This window comes from Aquila chrysaetos, chromosome 4 (assembly GCF_900496995.4).
Source record: "Aquila chrysaetos chrysaetos chromosome 4, bAquChr1.4, whole genome shotgun sequence".
NCBI lineage: Eukaryota > Metazoa > Chordata > Aves > Accipitriformes > Accipitridae > Aquila > Aquila chrysaetos.
Window position 1 is genome coordinate 58,793,865 of NC_044007.1, and position 27,938 is coordinate 58,821,802.

General features: G+C 38.1%; 1 protein-coding gene across 1 annotated transcript in view; it reads left to right on the forward strand.

Moving 5' to 3' along the window:
* Window positions 1-1,469: 1,469 nt before the first annotated feature.
* Window positions 1,470-27,938, forward strand: part of LDLRAD4 (low density lipoprotein receptor class A domain containing 4) — a 248,936-nt gene continuing 222,467 nt past the window's right edge. Inside the window, exon 1 of the mRNA XM_030011407.2 lies at window positions 1,470-1,600. The gene's annotated coding sequence lies outside the window, so the exon portion shown is untranslated. The remainder of the gene's footprint in view (window positions 1,601-27,938) is intronic.

A 27,938-nucleotide genomic window follows, 5' to 3' on the forward strand; every position in this document is an offset into this window, starting at 1 on the left:
ATATATCAGCAGTTTAACATTTAGTGTAGGTGGTCACTTTGCATGCAGGTGAGCATTTTAGATACCGTTACTAGGAAGAAGCCTTGCATTCAGTTGCCTTACGTATTTTTAGTTGAGTATTTTGAAAGAAATTACTGATATGTTGTGGCTTTAAAATACCAGGTAGAGCCTTTCTTGAAATATATTCTTTACATCTGTTTTTTTCCTTTCTTAACTTAGTTATCCTAAAAGTCACAATTCTTCTGTAAAAGTTTGTTGTATTTTTCCTGAAGATGCATCATACTTGAATCTCTTGGTTTACTAAAAAGTACATGAGTTCTGGACAACGGAGGGCAGGTACATCATCCAAATAATTGTTTTGTCTGTTTGGGTAAAGGTTACTTATTTTTACATACAATATATGCAAAAATCAGTGGATGCGAAGTTATTTGCAAATACAGGCTTGGCAAACCTCCTCTGGAATTCGGAAAGGGTTTTCCAGCTCGACTTAGTCATTTTTTCCCAAATGTCTTGGCATAACTGATCACTCAGGAGTGACATATGGTAGAAACATGCTCTAAGGGACAAGTCTCCCGGATGGCGCACAGCACCACACAAGATAGACAGATGGTGGCTTATTCAACCTTGGAAAAAGTTTAATCCTACATATTGGCACGGCGGCCTGGGTACTAAGAGAGAGGCACACACATGCCTGTGAAATCTGATGCGAAGCTTTTGTGAATTTGCTTGCTATTACTGAAAGAACTAGAAAGATTGAGCTGATATTACACAGCATGAGTATCTGCAAAATTACATGTTCAACATGCTATCCAGAAAAAGTGATGTTCTCCAGAAAACTGGAAATCCCAGAGTTAGCAGAGCACTGCTGAACTTTTCACAGCTGTTTCTAGACTAAGACATGTTTATTCGACAAAGCTGTTATGTAACTTACCCACTAATAGCTGTTGATTAATTGAGGTGTCTAATAGGAGAAAAGGTATTTCATGTTTTTCATGGTTTTACTTATGTTTCAGGGGTTGCTATTGGTTTTGTGAAGGGTTTTAGCACTTCACAGCACAGAAACTGTAACCTTTCTTTCTCTTAGGTAAGTTGAAACAAAAAGTTACAAATTCCCTGATGCTAAATTTAAATTTATAGCAGAAGATGCAAACTGTACGTTACAGTTTTTTTTAAAAAGAAGCAGAACATCATCAGGCCTTTCACTTTAGTATTTTTGTGTTTAAGACAGTAAAGAGGGAGACAGAATATCTGACATGGAAAACTGCCTCCTTGGTGTGGCTTGTTGAGATACCTAGAGAAGAACAAAATCTGCTTTGAATTCTTTCTAGAAACCCAGTAGCGATTGATTGATTGATCTTCTGGAGTCAGTGCTGTGTTCTGTAAGGGTTTTGAAAATAGTGGCCCACTGAGAACACAAAGGATTGCCTGTCAAACTTCTTCCCCCCCCCCCCACTTTCTTTTTCTTGTAGATCACGCTCAATATTCACAACCAGAAGGAAAAGGAAGAATCTCATGACTCTCTGGACTTCAAGGATATCATTATGTTGTGTTGGATGAGTTTAAACTAGGCAAGACTTCTTTCTGAAACACTTCCAGAAAGGTAAATATAATTCAAACAAACTAATCTTTTGCCACTAGAGGAATACTTTGGTCAAATTAATCTTGTGCCAGTAACATTTCAGCCATACTGTACCACAACATAATTTTTGATACATGTTTCATAGCAATATATATAAGTATGTGGTGGTGTATGTGTGTATACATATATATCCATATACATAGCTATAGCTAAACCTTACTAGTAATTTGTAGATGTCAGAAGGTTTTGATTTGTTAGCCCTGGTATTTTTTGTGGAAATGTATCAGTTTCAAGGAATTCTCATAGGTGCAAGAGGTGGGGAAGGAAGAGGGAGAGAAGTAAGATGCGCAGAGCAGCCAGCATATTAGTAATTATTTGCCTGGATGCGGAAGACCCAGTTAATGTTTCTGTTCTACCTAATGAGAAAAATTACTTGAAAATGAGATCCTAGCCACTGAACTATAAAGTCAAATGGCTCATTCAGCATTGACTGACACATACTTTTAAAATACGGTGCTGTATGAGACACACAGAGCGAGCTGCAAAGAGAGAGACTAATTCAATAACCTGTTGTTGAGGATATGCATTGAAGAAGTAAGAGATGTCAAATCCTTGCTTTCAGCTGAGGGTGCTCTTGTGTAATATAAAGATATACTTACTTTTGGGCTAGTAAAAGTAAACATTCACTCTTTCTGAGAATGTGAGTACTTTTCAGGTACTTCTTTTCTTGTCACCCTTTTCTTTCTTTTGCTGTGCTCCATTGTGAGAAATGGTGACCGTATCATAGCCAAACCTGAAGGCCTACAGTAATTACTGCAGAACTAGCGCACTCTTTCTGATTTTTTTCATCTACTACAACTAATTATTATAGGACTTGGTGAATAAAAATTTTAATAATTAGATTTTCTGCCCAGGTGCACAGTCAGCAAAATATGAGAGCCATCAAGTGTACTCTCTGCTAGGTACTAGGACCCTACAAGAGTTTCTTACAAACACAGTGAGCGTCTTGGTGGCCCATCCAGCCCCCTGTGACAGAGTCCTGCCTTGCTGTCACGAAGCATGCCTGTGGGCCTTCCAAACATCATTTATTTGTGAGAAAGAGAGCTACAATCTGGTGAGATGATTAAAATTCTGCAGATCCACAGCTGGCACCTTTTTGACCCAGATCTGAAGCTCAGACTCGGAAATACTTCAGTCCCTTGAAATTTTAAGTCATGCTTCATAGAATTGCTGTTTTTATAATTTATAGGCAGAGCGTGATCATATCATTGTTGAATCGCTGAACGTGAATGTGTGTGAATCAGCCATCTGCTGTCAGGGCTGGGTCTTGTGTCTCCCTGGCCAGTGACAGCAGAGGTCATTAAACGATGATGGTGCTCTGTCAAATGGGAATGGTTCAAAGTAATAACATGGCTGTGTCCAAAAAAAGCCACTTTTCTTCAGTCTACTGGTAGTAATGACATTTGGAGGACTGAAATGGAGAAAGAGGAGTTGTAATAGAGGAATGGAGACTGTGAAGACAGAGATGTGGAAGGTTTGGATGTTTGAGAGGAACAAAGGCTGGCTTTTTGTAGCAGGGTTTTTGACTTAATTATGGAACCAAATGAGGCATGGAGAAACTGTCTACACAGGAGAGAAGCAGCCTTCAGGATTTGGAAGAGAATCTGCATATAATAGGGATTTTTTGAGAGGGCTCTGATACCTAGGTCACTGACCTGAGAGTGGTAAGGAAATGGAGGTATAAAGTGCATGTAGTCTTATTTTATTTTGTCTAGACTTGCATACCTTGTGCACTTCCCAAGTGGAGAATGATTGGGTATTTTGGAACTTGTACAAAGCTTGTGCATGTTTAGCTTCAACCACCGGATGTCCTGGAAACCCAGCATACCTGCAAGGTTAGATCCTTGTGTTAAACTTGCTGTGAAATCTGGGCAGCATGTGGGTTAGCATTAACGATGGGATCCTGTGCCATCTTGCTCTGCCAGGTCCTGTTTCTTTGGAGATATGGTAATCAATACCAAAAAAATCTAATGCAGAAACTAAGAAAAAATTTGGCAGGATGTAACTGATCTAAACCAAAGGAGACCAAAGATGGTTAAGAAGGGACAGACACAACTTTACGTGCTGTGGTGGGAATTCTACCATACAAGTTCATGCAAATTGCTGCCAGGCTGTTGAGAGAGCCTCTGAAGTGAAGGTTGAGCTGAAACTTTAAAAATCAGGACGAAGCCATCTGGCTGCACACCTCATGGAATACCTTTAATCTTTATTTGTTGCAGCTGATTCCAAAATGTACTCTCAAGAGGTGTAGCCAAACAGGAGGAAAGAACGATTTAAAAATGCTCATTTGTTCAGTATCCACTGGTAGGAAAATGTGAAGTTGTAATTGTCTTCCATACTTCCCCCCCTCCGCCATTGGGAGATTTTTTTTGAGGTATTAATTCCTAATTTAGTACTTAATCTCCCTTCTTTTTCCCCTTCCTCCCCCCAGAAAACCCCAGGCCCCACTGGTTTAAAAATACCATGTAGAGTTGATGTAACTAGATGTGGGTTGTGATGTGCACAGGAGGTGATGTACCTCTCAAAATCTTAAATGCAGGTAAAGCTGAAAATGGCTGCGGATCACTTTTATGCTTTCTGTCTATCCCCCTTTGTTCTCTCTCCCTCCCCCTTCTGCTTGTGCTCTCTTGCTCTCTCTTTAGTATAACACAGTTGAACAGCAGTGAAGTGTAAAATGTGCTTTTGCCAAGGTCAGTTTCTTGTGATTACTCGCCTGTGGCAACTTATGCCAGTTGCAACAGACTGAGTCTCAGCAGTCCACAAAGTCACACTGGTGCTTATGCAGAGGACACCCAGTGTAGGTTACCGTAGCTGTAGTCTGGAATAGCTTGCAAGGCTGCTGAATTTTAGCAGCTTTATTTAACTCTTCCGACCTAGCTTCCGCTTGCTTCAGTGGTTTGGAGTCTGTTCCATGAAGCGCTAGGTTGTCCTGTTCTCTGGAGACCCTGGAGGAGGATTTTGCATAGATGAAATACTTGTTGTTAGAGGTTGTTTCTTTTCTTATAGTGGATTGCTCAAATTTCAGGAGTTACTTGTAAATGAAGAGGAGATAAAATAAGGCATCAGACACATGTATCTTCTAAATATTATATATATATTTTTTGTGGTTGGCTTGCTTTTGGAGAAAGTCGTATCAAATACTGCTGTATTGACATTGACAGAAAAGAAATTGTTTATCAACCTAGTAAGAAGTATTATGGAAAAGTTTAAGAAGTAGTTTTTTAAAGCAAGAACTTAGAAGATAGTGACACAACAGTCTTTGTACCACCTTTAAAAATGTTGTATACACTCATAAGCATCAAATAATTTTTTGTTTAGAAGCTAATAATGATTTTGACTGCTGTGACTGGGGAATGAATGTGAGATTCAAGAACATCTGTTTGAGGAGATAAGATTTGTTGGCTCCATTTTGTTGTGCACACTGGATTGGGTACCACCATGTGGTACCCAGTGGAAGCAGGAGGGACCTCCACTTCCATTCTCCTTTCTCACATATAAGCAAACACGCCTTTATGAAAAAAGTTATATTTAGAACAGAAAAGCATGGACTTGCTGTGTTACGTTGCTTATTTGTACTCTCATCAACAATACACATGATTCTGGAAATAAATTTGTAAGAAGCATTTAGCTCTTGAGCTTTGTGACAGTGACTTTGAGGTTACCTGTCCGTCACTACTGACTAGCAGAGAGGGAGTAAGAAATCTGGATGATCGGCTGAAGGGGTAGAGCTGAACTTTGGTGACCTTTGAAATTCAGTTAAGTGCAAAAGTTCATTGCTTAAAATTGATTATGCATTTGATTAATTTTGAAACTGTGTTGCTGTATTAAGCAGGGCTCTCTCGTGTTTGGTTTGGAATTATTCCTCAGCACAAGTAAAATAATGGGTCAGCAATTGAGTCTTCATCCTGTAAAGACCCTTGCACAAAGCGCACAAGAATATTCCCGTTGCGCTCAGTGGAACTCCCCACAAAACAAGGTGAGGAGTCAGAAGTCAAGTCATTTGAAGCACTTCATGAAGGGTTCATCCTGTTTTTTCTGTTTAATGTTGCTTCCAGGCTTACAAGAAGTATTTTTATTGAGGAATATGTTAGTTGTTGCTTTTTTGCCTATATGGAAGACAATGAAATTAATCTTTTGTTGCAAGTATGTTTTGGACATTTGCTTGTATGGTTTTCATAGCCTATATGATTCTATTGCTATTCCAGCCCCTATTCCTTTGCTTTTAATAGCATTTGTATTGGCCCAACACTTATGGAAGAATATGCTATGAGAGCTGTGTTCAGACTTTGTGAAGATTGATCTGTCTACTCACCTTTAAGTTAGAAATTCATGGTGGAAATGAGCAGTGTTTTGTGTGTCTGTGCTGTGGTATATAGGCCTGTAGCACTTGCAGTGATGCATGTTGTCATCTGATTGTTAGAGAGACAGTGGCAATGAGCGTTACCTGTAGGAAGAAACAACTGCACTAGTGGAAGCTGGTCTTCAGTCAGCTGAGAAATGAACAACTGGGTCTTCTTCAGTGCAGTAATATAGAAGAGTTGCGTTGTCCATGCTCACCAGAATTTGTCCCATTAATTTCCTTTAATCTTAAGAACTTGAGGAAAGGAAAGAACTATTCAGGCACCAAACTTGGTTTTGGAACGTTCTTAATGACATTCCTGCAGTGGGCTGCTGCTGCATGGTCTGAGGATTTCCTCATCAGCACAAGCAGCAGTTGACAGTTGAGACTGAAGAAGTCTGCACAAAACCCTGAACTCATTCAAATCTCTGTGCAGAGCTCCTAACCAATTTTTTAAATTTCAGTAGAACTTCACTCTTTCTCAAGTTCTCACCTCCTGGATTTTGGGTGATAGCAGAAATCCTTTGCTGCACACAATAAAGGTAGATGTTGTGGGTTTTTTTCTTCGACAAGTGAGAATCTAGAGCCCTTGGAAGTCTTGCAAGATTTGCAGCCTAATTTTTTAACTCAGGGGTGGAGATATGAAAGCTTGTTAAGGGATTTATCTGTGCACTTCCTAGTAGTTTTAAAGGGAGCTCTCCAAGTCAGTGTACTACTCAGCTTTGAAACATTTACTGTGCTAATTCAGATGTGCTGGAAATAAGCATTTTAACATATGGATAGAATCCTACTTTTGTAATGCACCTGCAGTTTGTGAGTACCACAGGAGGTTTCCCTTTTTGAAGACAACCACTGCACTCTCATTGTAGAAGTAGAGGAGTACCTAGCATTTAATGTTCTCATTGCTGTATTAATTTTATTAGAAACAGACTGGGGAAATGAGCAGTAAATTCGTGTTGTGCAGCAAAACATCTCTCATCTTTCTTTTTTTTTCTTTTTTTTTTTTTTCTTCTTAAACTCTTAATATTTATCCCGCTTTTCCTCATAAGCATTCAGTTCTTATTCATACATAGGGGAGTATCTGAGGATTAGGAGCCAGGTAAAGAGAAGTCAATAAATTTAGACAGAGTAAACATTCTCAAGTTCTGTATAAAAAAATGGTCATTCCAAATAAAGGCGTGTGTTAATCTGAGGGAACAGTAACTCTGTAACAGTTAGCACCCCTACATCCTTGGAAGATGAAGGGGAGACCAGCTGATAAATTATGGGGTTTTGTGTTTCCCCTTTTAATGGCAAATTTATCTTTAAGCTTCTAACAGCTTTTAATAAAGGCTAATTTTACATTTCAGTTATGATAAGACAGCATCATCCTGATAGTTTCCTTTTTAGCACATGGGCAAAATTCAGTGATCTGAAAGTAGGATTAGGAGGCAGGGTTTCTTACAGTTTGTTACTTACAGCTTTGACACCTGAATCACTGCATGGACTAGGACAAGTCTATAACATGACTTCAGCTTCCCCATGGGAGATGCTGGCTAATAATTTCCTGCCTCATGGGTGTATATGAAGATTAACTTCATGGAACGAGTGAAGTATTTATTAATAAATGATCGTTATTGATATGTCACTTACTTGTTCATAGCAGTGACATTGGTAATACATTACTCCTGAGGGGAATGTAAATGAGCACATAAAACAAAAGACACTCATTCAAGTAATTTTCATCACCCTTTGCCAAAGCATGTGTATTCAGTAGTGTCCACGTTAGTGCTTACTGTTTTGATGATTTTAAAACATTAAAGAAGAAATGCCACCGAATACAAAGGGAGAACCCAAGGTCATGCTCACTTTTTCTGTCTTAAGATCGCACCTACTGGAGTGTCTTCAGTAAGCTTTCTTTAAAGGCCTGTTAACTGAGAATGTAAGTGAAGCAGCATACATTTTAAATCCAGCTACATTTTAGAAGTTTAATCTTGTCACCCGTTTTCTGCAGCACAAGTATCATGTATGATTATATTGCGAAGTGTCCAACAGCAGCATGGTGATTTAATTTTTTAAAATTTCTCACATTTTTCTTGACCGAGGCTAAAGAGGAATAAAATATTTTGCCAGTCCATTTCCAGTGTCAGAGCTGTCATTTGGCCTGTGACAGGAGATGTGGGGAAATGAGCATTACTTTACATTTCTTTCAGTGGTCAGCTTGAGGGATGTGACTGAACAGCAAGGTCATACTGGGTTTTGAAGGAGGGGTTTTTTTAGATGCTTTTACTATTTTATTACTTCCTAAATGAAAAAGGCCCCTGGATCATTATTTTTTGTTTCTTTATAGGTATAGACTTATGTATTTTTTTCTACTATCCTTTAAATATTAAAAATCATCTTGTCATAAATGTCCTTCGGGTTTAAACTGGAATTGCTTCACAGAGCCTCTTTTTTTTGGGTGTGGGTTAGAAAGAAAGAAATGAGATAAATATGAAGGGCAGAGGAGGGGGCATGCACTTGAAAACCCAATTTGCTATAAAAGCTGAGGCACAGAGGTCATTTTTGACATGGTGCTGAGTATCTGAGCTGTTGTCTGAAAGGGGAGCAGTGGTAATCGCATCCATTGGTTCCTCTGCCATCATCTCATCGGACTGAGATTCCCTTTTTTTAGTGTTGTAGTCTAATTTACCTAAACCTTACATGTGAAAAAAGAAGCAAACTCAGCAGCTTCACTGAATCTCAGCTGCTTTTATAAATCCGTGTTACCGAAGATGCTGGCAGTGACTGGGTTGCATCTTACTGAGTCTTTCCCTGCGGTCTCAGTTGGAAAGGTCCCATTCCCTTCGCCCCATGGTGGACACCAGAGCTTGCGCCCCAGACCTCTGTAGGGGACGGCGCAGGGATGCGGTCCGACAAACTCGCCGTCCTCTGCAAAAGACTTCACGGCCGGCAGGAGCTGCTGAAGGTTACTGGCCATGGCTTTAAACCCTTGTTATGAACATATGTAACAGAAATGCTCAGAACTGAAAAGACGTAGTTAATTTAATGTTATGTTTTTGTAATGAAAGTGAGTTTGAGTTTCTATCTAACATTATTGATGGAGCTTTTTTTCTCACAAGAATTAAACCTGAAGCAATGACTTATGAATCATACTTTGTGTCCCACTTACAGACTCACTTGACTCATCAGTGATTTTTCTTCTGGCATGATTTGGGAGAAATGCCAGTTATTTTTTTCATGTGTAGTTTTTAATTATTATTGACTGTTGCATAAAGATAGAGATGAAGGCAGTCCAGCTAAACACCTGGTTTTACTTAGGTCTGTGCTTCTAAAGAGTCACATTATACAATAAAGTATTGTATGATTGCATAAGAGACAGTAGAACACAGATTTCTGATTCTTCAGTGTTCGTGTCAAACAAGGATGGTAACAAGTGAGTCCTAAGAGCTCGTTGTTATGCTCATAATTCCTTTGCCTTAATAGTTTCCAGATGTATATGATATAAAAAAGTAGTATCTGGAAAATACCTCCTGCAAATAAAGCCCAAAACACAGAGCTTTTGATTTCTAGATTTTCTTTAAGCCCCTCACTATCTAATGATGATTTGCATTTGTAAACAAATTACACTGGCCATGTAACTTCTGCCATACTTAATAATCCTTATTTTATTGGGTAACATTATTTTTAATGTTACATTTATCTTGTAATATAACCAGATGCACAACATTTTTCAGTGGTAATTTTGTGGAAACTTGAAAAGCAAAGCCCAACTTCAGTTGTGCTTTCTAAATTTACAAACTTATAATCATCTAGAATTAACACATTAAAGCACTGTAAGAATAGTTTCTCTTATTAAGAGCAACCATACAGCTTTTTCTATATTAACCTGTTTTGTACTTACTTTATTCCTATGTCCAAGATCTAAATACTCTTAATGTCTTTTGTAGAAACTATAAAAGCTTTTAGTTAGGCTTCTCAAAACCTCCGTTTGTTTAGATTTGCATCCATTTGTTAGCCTCAGTAACTGAAGTCTTACATACAAATAATAAATACTTTAATCTGTTTGATATTATATAATCTCTTCTTACTAGATGTTCATTGTCAGAACTTGACTCAAGGGATTTGTTTCATGCAGTGTAACACTTCTTTGCAGTTATCTGTAAGGAAAACAACTGGATGTCGCAGTTGCACAGTGATGGAGCTATGCAAGGCATTTCCTTAAAAAATTAAAGTATGTATTTTTCTGCTGTATATGAATACTCAAAATCTGTATCTTCACTCCATGACCGATTAGTAGATACTTTATCCTTTAACAGAAGTGAAATCCTGAACTGAAGCATCTTTAAAAGCCAGTTTACATAACTGATGATGTAAAAGTTGTTGGAGCAACTGGAGGAGAGAGAAATGTGACAGACGTGTAGGATATCCACATGCACAGACTATGGGCAAATGATGTATTGTAGGTAGGATGCACAGATTCTCTCTGCAGGTATGTGAGGACCCGGACTCTTCTCTTGCATCCTGTTGGCACGAGGCCATTCATCTATGAGGAATGAAATCCACTTGATTCTTATGTGGCTAAACCAGGCTTCTTATATTATTTGCATCAGTTTGAGCCAAATATTTCTTTTGCGTTATACAATGAATGGGAAAACTTTCCTTCGAAGGAGGGAAGAGAACTGAATTTAGGACAAGAGGAAATGGCCTCAAGTTGAGGCAAGGGAGATTTAGGTTAGGTATTAGGAAAAATTTTTTTACTGAGAGGGTTGTCAAACATTGGAATGGGCTGCCCAGGGAAGTGGTTGAGTCACCATCCCTGGAGATATTAAAAAAGCGAGTGGACAGGGTACTTTCAGGACATGGTTTAGTGGGCTTGGTTAATGGTTGGACTCGATGATCTTGAAGGTCTTTTCCAACCTAAATGATTCTATGATTCTATGAATGATAAATGTGAGGGTAATATTTATTACAGAGCTTTTCACTGAAGAGCAGTCTTCTCTGATATGACCAGCTCTTAATTCCCGGTAACTTTTTTCTCCTTTCAAATCGACCAAGCAGCCATCCTTAATTCAAAAAGTAAATAAAAACTTGCTCTCAAATTCCCTGTTTCTGTTCTCTGCTGGAGGCATCCAGTTTTGTTGATAATGATCTAATCTGTTGCATAACCGGAGAACGCTGAGCCTGCTGCCACAGCCTGCTTCTTTCTTGGCACTGTGGGAAGGCTTCAAAGAGAGACTGTGTGTGTGAGGCGACTGCTCTACCAGCAAGACCAAGGGGATCAAAGCATATGTTTAGAAATGGAAAACAACAAAAAGAGAAGCGGTTACCACAGAGTTGCCATCCTGAAACAGAAACCAGTCTCGCAAAAATGGAACTATTTTCAAGTTAAGGATAATTATTTCAAATTCTATGGAGCAGGAAAAGATCAGGGATTTTTAAGGAAAATTCATCAAGATTTTATTCTGTAGATACTTATTATGGGGAAGACTTTTTCAAAAAAATGGATGTGTTGACAATTGTATGCAGTTTAATTGTTTTTGCATGATTTTACGCTGCATCACATTGCCTTCTTGGCTCCTCTGATGTTTTCAGTTAGTAAGTTTTAAAATGAAATGATTTGAAAAATTACTTGAAAGTAAGAAAAAAAATTGTAGGAAAGTTTTATGTAGTAATATTCTTTGAAGGTTGGACAGTTGTTTCAAGGTTGCATTTAATGAGCTTGGGAAAAAGTGGTTTGTGGTGTGGGTTTGGTTTTTTTTGTTTGTTTTAAATTTTATAATAAATGGAAATAATTTATTTTCACATTATCCCCCAACCTTTCAGATGAAAATGGCTGATTGTTCAGGCGATATCTAATTTATGAGCATCTAATTTATCTTTCAGTGGGTTTCATGAATAAAGATTAATTATTATTCCTTGTACTTCAAGTATGGTTTACATTGTGATGCAACATTGGCTTAAACTGATACTTTTTCACTGTCAAATGTTCATTTTTTTTCACTTACAATTCTGAATATTTTTCTTTAATGCCATAGGAAAATCTTAATATTTACCTGTGCTGATTTAGTAAGCCGTCATAATGGAAGTGTAGGAATCTCAGCTGTATGTTACTAGGGAAAGTTGCTGTGATATACAAAATACTAAACAAAAAGAAACCCTGCAGCTTTCACAGTGCCAGTTTTATGGCAGTGTCCTTGTCCATAGTCCATTTGTCCCTATCACTTACTGTGATAGTACTTTGTGGTTTTTATGATAGGGAAAATGACAGTAAGTGTTTTTCCATACTCATGGACTCCCCGTACAAGGGCGGCAAAGGAAAGTTGGAGATACAGTAAGCTTACTCTCTCCCTACTGTCCTTGTTACTGTCTAGTCTTCCGTATGATGCGCCGGCGTTAATGGTAGTGACTGTCTCTTATTCCCATGGTGGTTTGGTGACTGGCACGTAGATAGTGTTTTTCATATGCTGGGAATCCTAAGAAAAAACTGCAGAGCACAAAGTGCTTTGCTCTTGAGAGAGATGCACTAAAGTGTTGCACCCTGATAAAGTGTATGGCACTCTTCTCACATGTAAAATCTTTGAATTATTGTTTAACTAGAATTTTGGACTCCGGTGTTAGACACACTCCACTACTCCTGTTTTACCCTCTTCTTTCAGAGACAGATTCCTTACTATCTATACTTGCAAAATTACATGTGCTAATGATATCTTGTCCTGATGATTACAAGAGGAAGCCATAGTTGGGATTTCTCCTTTCTTCCCTTGACCACTTTGCTCTCTGTGGTGGTGTCTGTTTCTTCAGTGGAACTTCCTCGCAGGGCGGGAAGGAGGGGATGCTCTGGCAGACCTGACCCTTTTGAGACCACAGCTGCAAAACTCTAGCTACATTTTAAAGAATATGAGCAATCTGTATCTTTTCAAAGATGTTATTTGTATGCAGAAATTATCCTGAGGGTCACAGAAGGTATTTTCCTTATCCAAAACTACCCCAGACCCTTTCTTGGAAGCATCAGTCTTTGAAACTTTTCTCTTAAAAGTCTGTCTTTTTAACAAGGGCCAAACAAGATATTTTTCTTTGTCCTCTTTCATGAAACAGCTGAGTTGTTCTGACTGAAATTAAAATACTTCAAAAATGAAGACTTAAGGCAGAGACTCAGGATGAAAGATTTCAGATCAATTTTTAAAGCTTAGCAGAGTATTAAGGGATGGACAGAGCTCTGATCCCTAATTGTAATGCTGAGGGCCAGCTGTATTGATCCTCCCTCTTGCTGGAGAAGCACTATCCCCAATTTACTAGTTGCCATAATAAAGTTATTTGATACATGTTAAATAGCTGTTTAATCTTTTTAAATATTTCTGTCTGTCATTCCCTTACTACTGAGATAGGTGAGTGGCAGTGAAGTTGTGTGTGCATAGTGGAGCCTCCTCTTGTCCTCCTTTTGGGTCATTGCAATCTCTGCTTTTGAGAGGCTTTTGTACTTGCGTTTTTGTCAAGGGTATTTCTGACGGGGGGTCAATGCTCAGATTGCTGTTTTAGTTACTATGGAGAAGATTTCCTGCAGGAAGGCTTATGCTCTGTTTTCTGAAGATGGTCAAACACTGTATTTGCCTAACTTCCCCTTAACTTGCAGTTCTGAAGTTCATTTCGTACCAGTTGTCTTTAAACTGAAAATCCCTTTGGCTCATACATGCTTCCTTTTAGCCTTTGCGATCTGTAGTGTCATCATGGAAACAGGAAAAGATGAAGATCAGAATGAGAGGCGAATATATCCTGAAAGCCTGCCTATCATAAGGGGAATGAATGTAGTTCTAGTCTGATTGTAGGGTTTTGTTGAGAGAGAACTATTGCATGACTGTCTTGGAAGTGAGTTTATTGGAGAGTGCTGGTACAGACTGATGTATGTCTGTTAGTTTCTCCACTTGTGGGTGTGATTTCCTTATGCAGGATGCTGGATTGTGGTGTTCTCCTTTATGTTGTGGAGTGGAGACGAGTCCTTTAAATAAGTTTGTTTCCATAGGAAATGTCCTGGGTCTGGGCTGAATGGCAACAAGACATGTGCTTTGGTTCATGTGTAGTTGTGGGGTTTTTTTCTGATATCTTCTGTAGTTTTTCTTTCTGTCTGATATATTGAATACCATTTGAAGAGGTGGCTACATTAAGGTGTAGTTCAAAGTGGCAGAAACCCACATGAAGCTGAAAACTTGATCCAGAAATAGATTGTGAAAGGTTCTGAAAGTATTTTATTTTCATCTGCTCTGTCAGCGTCTTTGCTGATTGAACGCTTACTCTTAAGCCCACTGTTCTCAGACTGGTTAGGCTGTGTGATTTTTATTTTTTTCCCAAGCTCTCACCTCCACCAGCGATAGGAAGGCAATACTGCAGCCTTTGAAGGGCCCAAAGGTTTGAGAGCATTGTGCTGCAATGCAGGCTTTCGTCCTGATCCTGTGCAGTCCACTGTGATGTGAAGGGTAGGAGCCTTTTTCTCCTCATCCTTTCATTTCTTTTAAATCACCTGTTAAATACCTGAGAGGGAGCAGACTTCTGGGGAAAAAAAGTTTTCCACATCATAAGAAAAGTTGGAGAAGAGGAGATTGAGAGAGGGAATGGTTTTCTAGGTTATGCCTGGAGGATTCTTCAGATTCAGGAACGACTTCAGAACATGGGGCTAAGCCTCAACATCTTTTCAAATTCCTAACTAAACTCAATACAGATCAAACTCTCATCAATTATCTGTAAATGCAGAGAGGTATTTTAAGGGCTGGCGTCAGAGTCTGAAGACATAGGAAATGCTTTCTGGTCCCATTTTGTTCAAGGCATGTTATGGGATAAGGAAGGAGTCGACTTCTATAGAGGGTCTTAAGGCTTCAAAAATTGGAGGAATAACAATGTTACTGGATAACCCCTGAGGAAAGAGAGACATAAAAGCTGTCTTGCCCCAGGTCACACTGCAGCTCATTTTCAAAGGTTGGGATTAGAACCAAGGTGGTTTTTTCTGTCTCCTCTTCTTCCTGGCTGTAAAAATAGACATGCTTTTTCTTCCAAAATTTCAATACTGAAATCCTTAAGCTAAATCTGAAGGAGTTCTTAAACTGCAGAGAAGTTGTTTCCTGAACAGATGACAGAGAAGTCCTGAAGAGTGCTGGGTTTTGCTTCCCCTTCCTCTTTTTTGTGGCTCGCTCTTGCTGAGTTTTGCAAGCTAAAGCTTGTGAACTCTTCCGGAGGATAAAGGCTGAAGCTTCTTGTGTATAAACATGAGTGAGCTGACAGAGACACTCTGTCAAAGTGACAGTTATTGTGTAGAAAAGATGAGTGGTAAAGGGGAAGGATTTTGTCATTGAGTCTTGCCCAAATTGTGAACGTTTTCAATTGTGTGACCTTTTCTAGTTTAATTAGTGTAAATCTTAAAGGCACAGGGTATCATGGTTACAGAAGACAAATGCTCTTCAGCTGTATTACAGAGCTTGTCTCCTAAATTTGGTATGAGGTCTGGTGTTCACTGCTGGATTGCAAATCTGAAATTTGCTTTCAATGAAGGATCATCTTGAAAAATCAAATTCACATCAAAGTTTCTAATGCCAGCCATACCTCTGGTATTTCTGCTGCTACTAAGTCAGCTTGTGTTTTTTTCTCTAAAGTCTTAGAAGCATCAACAGTTCCATTAACGTTTATAAAGAAAGCAGCAATTTGAATATGCATGGCTGAAAAATCATTTCCTGCAGTTGGCCCAGCACATTTCAGGCCCTCTTGAATATTTGGTCCTCAGAAATACATGTGAAAACTGAATTACTGATTCATATCCACGCATTTCTCTGGTTTTGGGGGGGAGGAAAAGCAGCAGGGGCAAAATACTGAAGGTTCATGGTGCCGTGAAGCTTAACTTCCTTACTGTGTGTTCATTTAATAACTTCTGATAAAGCTTGTGTCCTTTTCGTTCTGTCTTTGGAAATGCAGTTTACTTGCTTATAAAGCAATGGCTGTATAATAACTGCAGACAGGCTGTGAGAGCTTGGGGTGTTCCTGTCCCCTCCTCTCTATTCTTTATTGCAGGCCTGTGTTAGAGTACTGCAGCCAAATTTTCTCTCCTACATAATGAAAGTTTCTGTTTTCTTTCCAAAATTCTGGACATGATGCTGTCTTTTTTTTTCTTTTTTTTTTTAAATAAGCATTTAAATATATATAAACTTACTGTTACTATATCAATTGACATAATTTTGAAGTCAAACCTTAATATAAAAGCTTAAAAAAAAATAGATAAGCACAATTTCTATGTACATTATCATTGCTTCTTAAATGTTGTCTTAATAGTTTATCAAAATTACAGAGACTATCCTGAGGGAAAAAGTTTTCAGGATTTTATAACTGATTTGGAATTATGTGCATGTATTTGTATGATGTTCGTGGAATCAGAAGAAAAGGACTTGTAGGCCGTTTTAGAAGAAACTATTGCTTTTTAATACTGTTTCTGTATTTATTATGCAAATAACCTTGTATATACTTTACTTTCCTGCAGTATTAAGAAAATAGCATTTTTAGGTTGCATTTTAATTTAGTTGCACCATTCTGTACTTACAAAAGGGTTAGCTGTGAGAATGTGTTTTGTAGGGGGGTGGTTTATGACTTGGCATTGTGTAGTTGAATAAATAATTTGCATTTGAAATGTAAAAAAAGTCAGCACCACTTAGGCTCCTTCACTCTAGCAAGCTGGTCTACCTTTTTGTCTAAGCTAATTCAGAAGAACACGTGCTTGTACACATGTGAGGAAACCCAACATCCAAAATGTGACAGCAAAAAGGATGTCTTTATGTAAGTGGTTGGACATCTTTAAACCTGTTCCACAGTGGGTCAGCAGTTTTGTAAAGCAGTGAGATTTTTGAGGTTTAGAAGGCAAATATTACAAAGACTTCAATTAAAAAAAAAACACAAACTAATTAAATGTGAAAGAAGAGGAAATCTTTCCTGTTTTCCTTTCATTTAGATCTCCTCCCACAGTTCCTCGACCACACAGTTGATGCAGGGACTAGACCTGTCCAGGGCTAGCCCTGTAGCCTGAATATTAGGGATGATGGCATCTTCTCTAGGGATGCTAAGAGGTCTCCCAGATGCAGGTGGGTCCACATATCAACACGACTAGATTTTCACTACCTACACATGAACAACAGCTTTGCTGTGGCATTTGTGGTATTTTGACAGCATACATTTTTAATTTTTAACTATGGCAGATGTATATTAGAGACAACCAAAACTTTCTGGTTTTCCCATACAACTTGGCATACAGATCAGGGAACTCCTGTTTTGCACTTCAGTACAAAATAGAAATCCTGTAGGCATCAGCTATTTCTAGATGTAGATCTGCTCTTATTGTGCTATTAGTAATTTATTATTGTCTCATGAACTAGTTATTTATTTTTCCTGTTTTAGGTTTTATCTCATTTGGTTATGTGGCTTTGTCAAGACCTCATGAGGTTGATCTCCTTTCTAAGGAAAATTCACAATTTTGATTGGTGTTTTGATTGCAATTTTCTTTTAAACACAATGCTCTTTGTAGTGAAGCACAGCTTGACTGACTACAGCTTAATGATAGAACAGTTCTCTTTGAAATGAGGTTTGGTTTAGAGCAGGAAGGATTGATGTGGCCTTGTGAGGAAAGGTGATTAAGGAGCAGGGAATATTTTTCCTGCCTAGTTAGGAGACCTTATACTTTCCTTACTTGTTCTTGGTTTTAGCTTTCTATTTGTGTCTCTATTACTGAAGATGGGTTTCTCTTCCTAAGTCAGGCTTCAGAGTGGTGTTCTTGTGTTACATTCAGTTCAGTGCATATTCATTAGCATTATTCATTATTTGGGAGAAATTGGAGTTTTGCAGAATTGTAACATGCCATTTGATTTTTTTTTTTTTTTTTTTTCTGAACTTGGAAGTTTTCATCATTGTGAGCAGCTGTTTTCATTTTGGGCAATTCATCAGTTGAGTGCATTTATATAAACAATGTATATCTTCCATAGCTTATATGTGCTGATGTGTGGATCATGTTGTCCTCTCTAACAAACAATACACTTTGTTGGAGTAGGAAATAGTAATGTCAATTACCACAAAAATGCCAAGAGTTTTCATCGGAAGGGCCACAAAACTTTGTGCTTCAAGGCTTAACAAATGCCTAAGACACAGATCAGTGAAGTGGGGAATGTTTTTATACATGTGCACAGTGATGGGTCTAATTTGTTCCTGGAGCATCCAGTTATGGCTGTTGTCTAAAGTTATTTGATTAGGTACATGGTAAGTGTCTAGTATAGCAGGATCTAAGTAATCCCAAAGGATTGATTATGGCAGTTGCTGTGTTTTTATGATAATATTACCCTTTGCCCCCTTGTTTATCACCTATGAAATTGATTATGTTATCAATGATATTAAATTATTATCGCAAGCTTAGACTCTAGATGCAAATTAAACTTTTGATTAACTCTTCATTGATTTCATGTGACGTATGAATTTCAGTCAACTTATATGAAAGTAATATTTAAAAATGCCATTTCAGTAATGTAGCAGTGACTTCACAGGCTATTTTGCTGCACTTCTGGTGGTTGAAGAAGCATAGTTTTCATCCCTTGGTATGCAATAAACCTTCTGAGATGCATTCTGCCTGGAGACCATTATAGCTTAAATAAGGAATAACTGTGAAACTGTAATTAAATACAAACTGCAGTGCTAGAGCACACTCAACAAATTACCACTTGATAGAGGTTTCATGGTTCTGAGGAGGCTCTTTTAGATGTAGGTAGGTAAATTTGAAGGCTCTTGCTTTAAGTCTACACTTCTGTTGTAAAAACTTGTTCTGTTGCCAGCTTTCTAGTTCTTGTCTGTGCTTTTGACTTGTTTGCTTTTCCGTACAATTTCTCTCTCTCTCTCTCTCTTTTTTTTTTTTTTTTTTTTTTTTTTTTTTGTAACCCAAAACTCAGAGAGGCACTTGCGCCTGTGTTTTACTGTTTTCTTAACTCAAGCCTTGGTCATCAGGGCATGACTCTTGTTTTATTAAACTGTAACCGCTGGGAAGTTCTTAGGGGCTCACAGAGCTCGCATTCGCTAGTAGAGTGTTCCAGGTTATAATAGCAGCCTGTGCCACGCACTGACAGTGCTTTACAGGAACAGTATTTATAAAAAATAAAAAAGGGACACTGAGGAATAACCTTGGAAGATGAAGAGTTTGTGTTTTAGCATGAGGTATTTGTTCTAAAATTGCTAATTATGTTGAGGATGGAATTAAATTAGAGATACAGTGAAAATACAGGACTTTAAAAAAGGGCATTTTTATATATTTTTTAGTTTAGTTTAATTTAAGTTTTCAGTTGCTGACTTTTAAACAGTCTTCTTCCTTAAACTAAAATAAGCACATGTAGTGCAAAATGAACTTCAAATTTCAAAGCACTAACAAGAATTCTGAATAATCAGGCCTTTGATAGTACATTAATATTTTATATTGAACTATTTACTAATTGCAAAAGAGATTTTTCTTTTTCCCTTTCTTTTGAAAACTTGAAATATTTGTATGAACTATGATAGACTGCTGCCAAAGATCTCATCCTCTGAAAAACTCTAGTAAAATGAGATCAGTCTGGCTGGGATTTTGTAGAGGGGTGTGGCTGTTTGGCAGTAATGTGACCAAAGGAGATTGGTGGTGGTGGTGGGGTGGCTTTTGTATGTGGAGAAGCTTGTTTCTAGTCGTCCCTTCTTCACTTCCACCCTCTCAATAGAACATGAAATGCTAGGTTTGATTTCATTTTAATACAGCTGAAATTTGGTCTTGTCAATCTGAAGATCCAAAGTTTGTATCTATTGGAATTCTCTGGAAGAACAGTGCATCTTTCAAAGCTGTTTTTTCTAAAATACTACTCTAATTTAAAGAATTTATGTTGAACTTGTAGATCAAAGACAGACTATATAGAAGCACATTGCTATATAACTACATACTAGGGGAAATATATCACAAGGAATTTATATTTAAAAGGGAATTCTGCTAAAAAGGGATTTATAGATCTGATGATCTTGGTTGGCAGCCAGTGAGAATTGCTTGTCTCCTGCCTGAATTTAAGTGCATTAAATAGCTGCAATACTAATTAGGAAAATAGACTGAGGATCAAAATTTTTTCATTTCAAATTTTGAATCTTCTGCTTTCTCTTTTACTATGTTGTGCCCTGGGTTTATCCTCCTAGTGATTAAAAAGCATTCCAGGATGGATAGTAGAACTATTGGTTTCATAGCATATCTTGCATTATTGCCTACCAAAAGTTTTAATTCATTTTTTATCATCATCATTCAGATGATGCTGGGTATATGTGTGCTTTTTTTCATTGTTCTTTGATTGTTTTCTCTGGTGTTCTTCAGTGCATTACTAGAAAGTCTTGTTTTAATATATTATAAATGTTCTCATTAATGCATCCTGTTATGGTTAGAAGACTCCAGGCCTAGGTATTTTTTAGTGAATGTATTTTAGTTACAAATATTTGTACCTATTTTTCCCCTTGATCTATGTAGCTACCTGACATGTCATATGATGACTTTTAGCTCTTTCCGATTTCAGTGACTACAGCACGATTGTGGTTTTGTGCTTGCAGCCATTCAAGCTATCAATTTTTTGACAGCAATTATTCTATATCTGCTTCAAATGAGGCCGAAGTTGCTCGCAGCTTTGTCCAATTCAATATGCAGGAATTCTCTTAAATTCCTACTGGGCTTAGAAGAGGATGAACTGGATGGTGGCATATATTTGATCTTTCTGTTTTCACTGTAGTTACTAAGTGTTATTTTTTCCCAGCATTTCCCCAAAATGTTTTCCAGTCCTGTTTTCCCGTGAGGTTGGTGATGTCCTGTTCTTCGTATCTATCTGTCTTTAGCTCTGACTTGAGCTGCTGGATGAATAACTGCTGAACTGTGAACGCTGCAGACACAGCTTTGAGAAAATACCATTAATTTTTACAGTGCAGTCTCTTTCCCTTTGATAAAATCATGATGAATTTCATTGGGTGTATAATAAGAGGTATGTTATTTGATTAGTCTTTTTCTTCTTTTTTTTTTTTTTTTTTTCCTTAAAGAAAGAGCCTGGAAAGTAGAATAGTAGGTGGGGGGGAACACAGTACAATTACAAATATTCCCTGTTTTCCTTTAGACTGTGTCAGTTTGTCATATATATGGAACTTGAAGCTCATCAGGTGCAAACCTCGTGCTCAAATACAGACTGGAATTTGACTTTGTTATATTAAAACCTGGAGAAAAATCATGTACCTTCCACTGAAGTGCCCGTTTATAGTGCAGGCTAACCTTAATTTAGTACTGCTTTGGCTAGTCAGCTTTCTGTAGGCAAAATGACTGTGATGTTAGCAGTAGAAGAGAATGCGTGTTGAAGAACTGAGGAAAAAAGCTAATAATTTCCTGTGCCTGACCTCACAGAGAAACCTCTTCCTTCCCCCAAGCCAACCATGATAAAATGCCATAAATTTTCTCCACATGTTTTAGCTGTGCTCAAGCAGACACTACAGAAGATTTGAAGCTGTAACAAGATACCTTTTGTCCTGAAGAGTGGGACTGAATTTCACCTTGTTCTTTTCTGAATGTTTTCTTTTGGCTAGACATTTGAGTTGTATTTGGTTTTGTGTTTTGGGTTTTTTTTTTTGGTTTTGTTTTTTTTTTTTTTTTCCCCCCCACAGGATATCTGCTAGTGAAGGGTAATGTTTTTGGATGTACATTTCAGCATTTAATTTTTTGGATCAATGACCCATAGCTCCTTTTGTTGATATTTTGGGGAGGGAATAGATCAGTGTTAGTGGCATGTCTTATATACGAGATAAACTTCTTCATCACTTAGTACTAAACCCTAAAGACGAAGATGCAGAACAAAGAAGGTGGAACATTAACTTGCAGTATTTATTTTCAAATTGATGTATGCAGGTTAAAGTTTTTTTCCTCTATGTAGCATTAGCCAAAATTTTATAATGTAAACATGATTCTTTATGACTGCAGAATTGAGTAAAATGTATCATACTATGATATGGTGATAGAAATGCCTTTTAAGAAAAGTTGGGTTTTATAATAGGAGGCTTGGTTATAAAAATATTAAACTAAATAGGTAAATTCTTTGTGTGAGTCCTTTGCGAAGTGGTGTTAAACTTGGGATACAGTCAGTTCAGTTTGGTTGCCTCTGCAAGATGAAATTCTTCTGGCTTGCTTAGCATCTATTATTCAAAAAACCTCTTGGATTCCTACTAACGCATATCTTTCAAAAGTCACATCCAGAACTGGAAGAGCAGGTCTCAGAATTGTAATCACCAAACCAGATTTCTTAGCCTAATGCTTTAAAGGTGAAGAATCCCTCTTGTCCTTCCTTTTTAAAGCAATGAGCTATGTTATGTCTTACGGCTGCTGAAAATGTGCCAATGACAATGAAACTGATCTTTCCTCAGGAACGCGCTTGGTGTGTTTCAGACAGTGCTGAAGGCAGTTGGACATTTGCAAAAGTGCCCAGGAACAAGGGCTTGCGGGTGGCTTGTAGCCCAAATTTCTGCTTATTTGCTATGTTTAATAAAACAGGAAAGAGAAAAAACAATTTTTCACTACTAAAATTTGAAAGTTACATTTTGAAGCAGCTTGAAATGTTTTTGTTAATAATGAGCTAGGTCTGTGTCTAGTTTTACACCCCAAGTTACTGTGCTACAGAATGGTTGGAAGTAACTGTAGATTGCCGTTTGCGATATAAGCCCTCCTACCTTGTTGGCAAGATGACCCTGAAAGTGCAAGGGGGGAATCCCCTGCTCAGACGACCAGGATTCAGTGACCACCAGAAACATTGAGTGCAAAACTGGTTCGCAATGAAGGAGGAAAAAAATCTATTACAGACTGCTCTGTCATCTTTCTGTGTGACCTCAGATCAGTTCATCGGCTCTTTCTTTTGCTGGGTTGTGTCTGTGTATGAAGGGTTATGTTACTCTTTGGACTAGATTCCCTCCCTTTGTATACCTGTGCTGACTGATTTCACTGGGGTTATTTCTGGTCGGTACAGATGTAAGATGAGAAGCAGGGTTTCTGTTTACATGGTGAAATACGTTTGATTTCTTTTTAAACTTCAGGATTCAGCTTGTATGCAGATTATAGACCAATACTTTCTTAATGTGCAAGGTGAGAAGGAAGAAGTTAGGATGATGAGCTCTTCAGAACGTAAGGCTATGAGCAGGTCGAAGATTAATGTACTAATAGTTAAGCTGCTCTTAAATTAGTTTCTTCAGTACATTGTGCTAGGTCTTATATGCTGATGAATTTTGGATATGCAGAGGAGCTCCTAGATACCAGTGAGAATTTCAGTAAAGTTGTTTCACGCTTCAAGTCTGTCCTACAAGGAAAGGCCATTGCAGTCCGCAGTTTCCTCCTCTGGATATGCTAATGCACTGTGAAAGTGCACATCATGCCTGGATGGGCCCTGCTGATAAAATACAGCCTGGAGATCTCACAAAGTGCTAATGTGTCAAAGCGCCCACAAGCAGAGGGTGAATAATACTGCTTTATAAAGGTCATGTCTGTTGAAGTTAGCTAGTGTGCCCTTCTTGTGTGGAGCTGGAGTCTGCTCTAAAAAGTTCTGTTGTTCTTTGTAATCTCAAAATCCATGGTTTTAATGGGTAAAATCAATAGGGCTGATAAAGTGTCTTAATTTAGACAGCAGGAAAGAAAAGTAAACATTAAAAGCTTTAAAGCCTTAAAACTGGCTCTTTGAGTTAGTACGGCTGTCTGATTTCAAGTCTTGCCTACTGCGGTATTCCCCAAAATGTGTTACCCATTCTGGGAACTGCCTTATTCTCATTTCCAATCTTCCTTTGTTTCTTTAGCTTCTAATGAGAAAAATGCTTCCACTTCTTAGAACAATTGCTGGTAGTTACATACGACCATTTGCCAAGCAAAGTTAATAGTTATTCTTGCTAGTCGATGGACATTTTTTAATAATAAAAAAATACAACTATAATCTTATATTTACTTTTTCCATCTTACGTTTTGCAGTAATGTTTATCTTTCTCATCCTGTTTAAAACCTTATGCCTTTTTTCTTCTTAGGCTTTTAATATTTAATGTCATTCATGAAATACTGTGAGTGTAGTGTATCATTTGTGTACGTAACATTAAGTAATAAGTGCAACTAAAGTATAATTTGAAGTAGCTTACTTATTGTTATGCTCTTGCAATTTTGTTTGGCTTAAACACTTCTCATAAAACATGTATATGTAAAACTTACACATGATAATATAGATAAAAAGAAATCATCAACTGACTTTTAGCAGTAACACAATATATCAGATGTCAACTATTTTTAGTGCCTTACTGGACATTTGTATTCATAGATAACCTCTTGCCGTGGACTTACTTGTTTATAAAGTATGTGTCTCTCATGGATGTGCAAACAGTGTTAATTTCAAACTTACATCTCTGAATTCTAGGTGATTTGGCTGTGCATTTTTGTACTGTGAGGAAGAGACATTTCCTCTTTAGTAAGGAAAAGGTTTATCTCATCACGACAGTTATGGGACTGCGAAGCTCTGCAAAAGGAAATGCTCTTCCTCCTTTTGTTTCCTTTTTTGGTTCTTCCCGAAGAACTGTTCCTTGACCCCACTTGATTAGTTTAGAAGTTCTGGTTCACCAGAATGGTCTGTTCTCTAAATTTTTGCTTAAAAAGGAAAAGCATTTTGAGTCCGCTTTCATGAGGATATTTAAGTGATGTTCATTCTTCTGTTTGACCAGTGTTTTCATTGCTAGGTATTTAAAGGATAGGTGAGAGTTCATCTTCCAAGCATATACTTTGCCAGTTGTTTTTATGCACTGTGGTTGTTGCTTATTTAAGTTAGGAAAGCCATTGTCCAGGGTCACTGGGTTTTGTTTGGCTTTGTTTTTTCCATTCGTGATATCTGTTGAAGACTGGTGGGTCGGATCATTCTAAGTGTGGTATCTTAAGTTTCCATTTTCCTGTCTACTTCTCTTTGAGGAAACACTTGTGGTCACTGCTGCTGCTTCACTGTTAAAAGTAAGTTTATACTCAAATGCTCACGAAGAAGGTACCAGCTGATTTAGCTACCATGCAAACTGCAAGGCATCTGACTTCCTACATGACAGTCCTTCTTTGCATATGTAGCTAAGGTGTAGGTATCTCCCTTCCTATCCTTATAGCATGGTTATGTGAGGTCTGTGCTATGCAAGGCCATTCCAATGATACTCATCTAGTTTCAGCTGCCACATGCTGTTTCTGAGGCACTTGGGTGCTTGCTTAGTGCTTTGTGCTCTGTCCTTGAAGTCTCCTGTTGTCAGAAAACTCCGTGGAAGAGCAGCCAGCATCTCCAGTGCTCTATTTCCCACTGCTCCGGAACGCCTGTTCCCTGGCATTCACCGGCAGCTATGGTGGATGAGGGCTTGGGCCTCATCCAGCCTTAACCCTTCTGAAAGGGTTGAGAGTCTGAAGGCAAGGGAAAGGCTTGGGTTTTGTCAGCTTATTCGCATGGATAAGCATACAACTTAAAAATTAAATAGAACCAAAATCCCTTTTTCTCCTAGGACTTGATATTGTAGTCCAGTCCTCATTGAGTGCGCTGAGGCATGAAGATGGGTAATTCATATTACTCATTGTTGCTTGGTACACAAAGAATGGTGTCTCACAGGTGACTATGTTTGACCATAGCTATTAATCACCTCAAAATTTGGTAAACGTGATGGTTAAAAGTGTTTACAAATTTAGAACAGCAACAAAATAAAACCTGGCATTAGTTTATAGTAAAAGTAAATAAAGTGTCTTACTAGCAGTATCCAGTGTGACTAGGTATAATAATACGTTTTTTTTCTGAAATTCTTGTTAAATCCTGCATTAGAAAACATGATACACTTAACTAGCTGTCTGATGTCAGAAGAACTATGCCACTTATTTTCACTTGCTGGGGTTTTTGAAGAGTGCTAACAGGAGAATAAATTTGATGTAAAAAAACCCCCAAACTTACAAAAGTAGTACAGATACAGACTTGATAACAGTCAGGACAAAAATGCTGAAAATGGTTTGAATTTACAGAAGTAAGTTACAAACAAAATCTGAGGTAGTGTGGGTATATATGTGGTAAAGTTATGATGGTTGTACACTTGACTAGCAGGATAGCATGTCCAAAAAGGAATATTTGGGTGTACTGAAAGCAGGATGCTCCTACCTAATGTAGGCTATTTGGTCAGCTTAAAAGTACTCCAGGAAAACTTTACTCTCACAGTAATTGACTGATCCAAGTTCTGAATCACTTTCCCATATTATCAAGCTATTTGATTTGGTGAATCAACTAACAGTTACAGGACTGGTGCCACAGCCAGGGGTTCGGCTACTTACACCACGGGACTCACTTGGAGGAGCCTGGTCTGCTGGGGTCTGACGGGGTCCATCTGTTCCACGGTTCTTCACTGTGAGGGTGGTGAGGCGCTGGGAGAGGCTGCCCAGAGAGGCTGTGGATGCCCCATCCCTGGAAGTGTTCAAGGCCAGGTTGGATGGGGCTTTGAGTTGGAACTAGGGGATCTTTCAGGTCCCTTCCAACCCAAACCATTCCATGATTTTTTACCTACATGCGGGGGGGGGTGTGTGTGTGTGGTGTGTTCCTGCATTTCAGCAGGTTTCTCTTTTTATTCCAGTCTTTTGGTAATTCAGCAAAGATTATGTATACACCTGGTAAATTATCTTCCCTCTTGTCTTAAGCATTATGATGGGGAGTTATTAGGGAAATGCAGTACATTTCTCTTTGCTTTTGTTTAACAAAAGCCAACCTCAGTATTAACTCCTTCAGACATTTTCTTCGGTTACCAACAGAAAACTTCTTCAGTAATTTTTTTCTAGTAATGCAGGCTGGGGGCATGGATCGGGAGGAGGTGAGAAAATAATGTTTCATTTTATATTCAGGTTTGTAGTCATGGGCAAGTAACACATGAATGATTTTTCAATGAATTGGTAAGCAATTGCTAGTGTACAATGTGCTGATACCTTGTTAATTATCAGCTATACATCTTTTAAAGAAAACCTTATGATAATTGATAGCCACCTATTTGTTTATAATCATTAATAATATAAAATTAATCTAGCCTGCAGTGGGTATAGAAGGTGATAATCTATGTTAATCAATTATAAATGAAACCTTAATATTTGGTAAATCTGACAATGATCACCAGAAATAGTTTCTAAAAAGAACATCTTTTTGAGTAATAATTTTTTTCTAAATGTTGCTATTGGGAATTGACTGATGTGAAAGATATTTAGCATTTTTATCTTATCCTTACTGGGGTTTGCACTGCTTTATTTTTTTTTCCTCTCTTAGTTAAAGGGTAAACCTCTCCAATAGATTTTTGGGAGGAGAGGAGGAATGAGATTGGGGTGGTGGTGGAAGGAAAAATAGGATTAAAACTTAATTTTGAGGAAGTATTTTATTTCTAGACTGATCATTATTTTGTCTCATACATTAAGCATCTGCACCTGCTTTTCCCATCCCTGTGCTTCCTGGAGGGCTCCGCTCGAGGCCAGGGTAACCTCCCTGACCACACTTCACCATTGACCTCTGAGCTACCACTCCTGCCAAGGGGTTTGAACGTGGTCTGCCTATGGAAGGTTGTATTTGTCCCATCACAGTTTTTTTTCAGCTTCCTTGCTTTCTTCGGTGTGGGAAAAATTCTGGTAACACATAGACAGTAGCAGGTGACAGAATTGTTAAGTCTCTAACTCATAAGTAGCAGGAGGAGCACGACGGTGCTGTATAAGGCCATGAAGGAAATTTCCTAGGTTACAGAGGCAAGGATTCCTTGAACTGAAAGGGGTGTGCACCTCAGCAGAGAGCGCTCAGGACTGGCTTTTTTGAATCAAAGTAAAGAAGAATTACTTTTGCATTTGTGAAGGAGCTTATTAAGAGCAAAACCATTGCACTTGTATCTTGCAGGCACTGCTGCTTTGGTGGC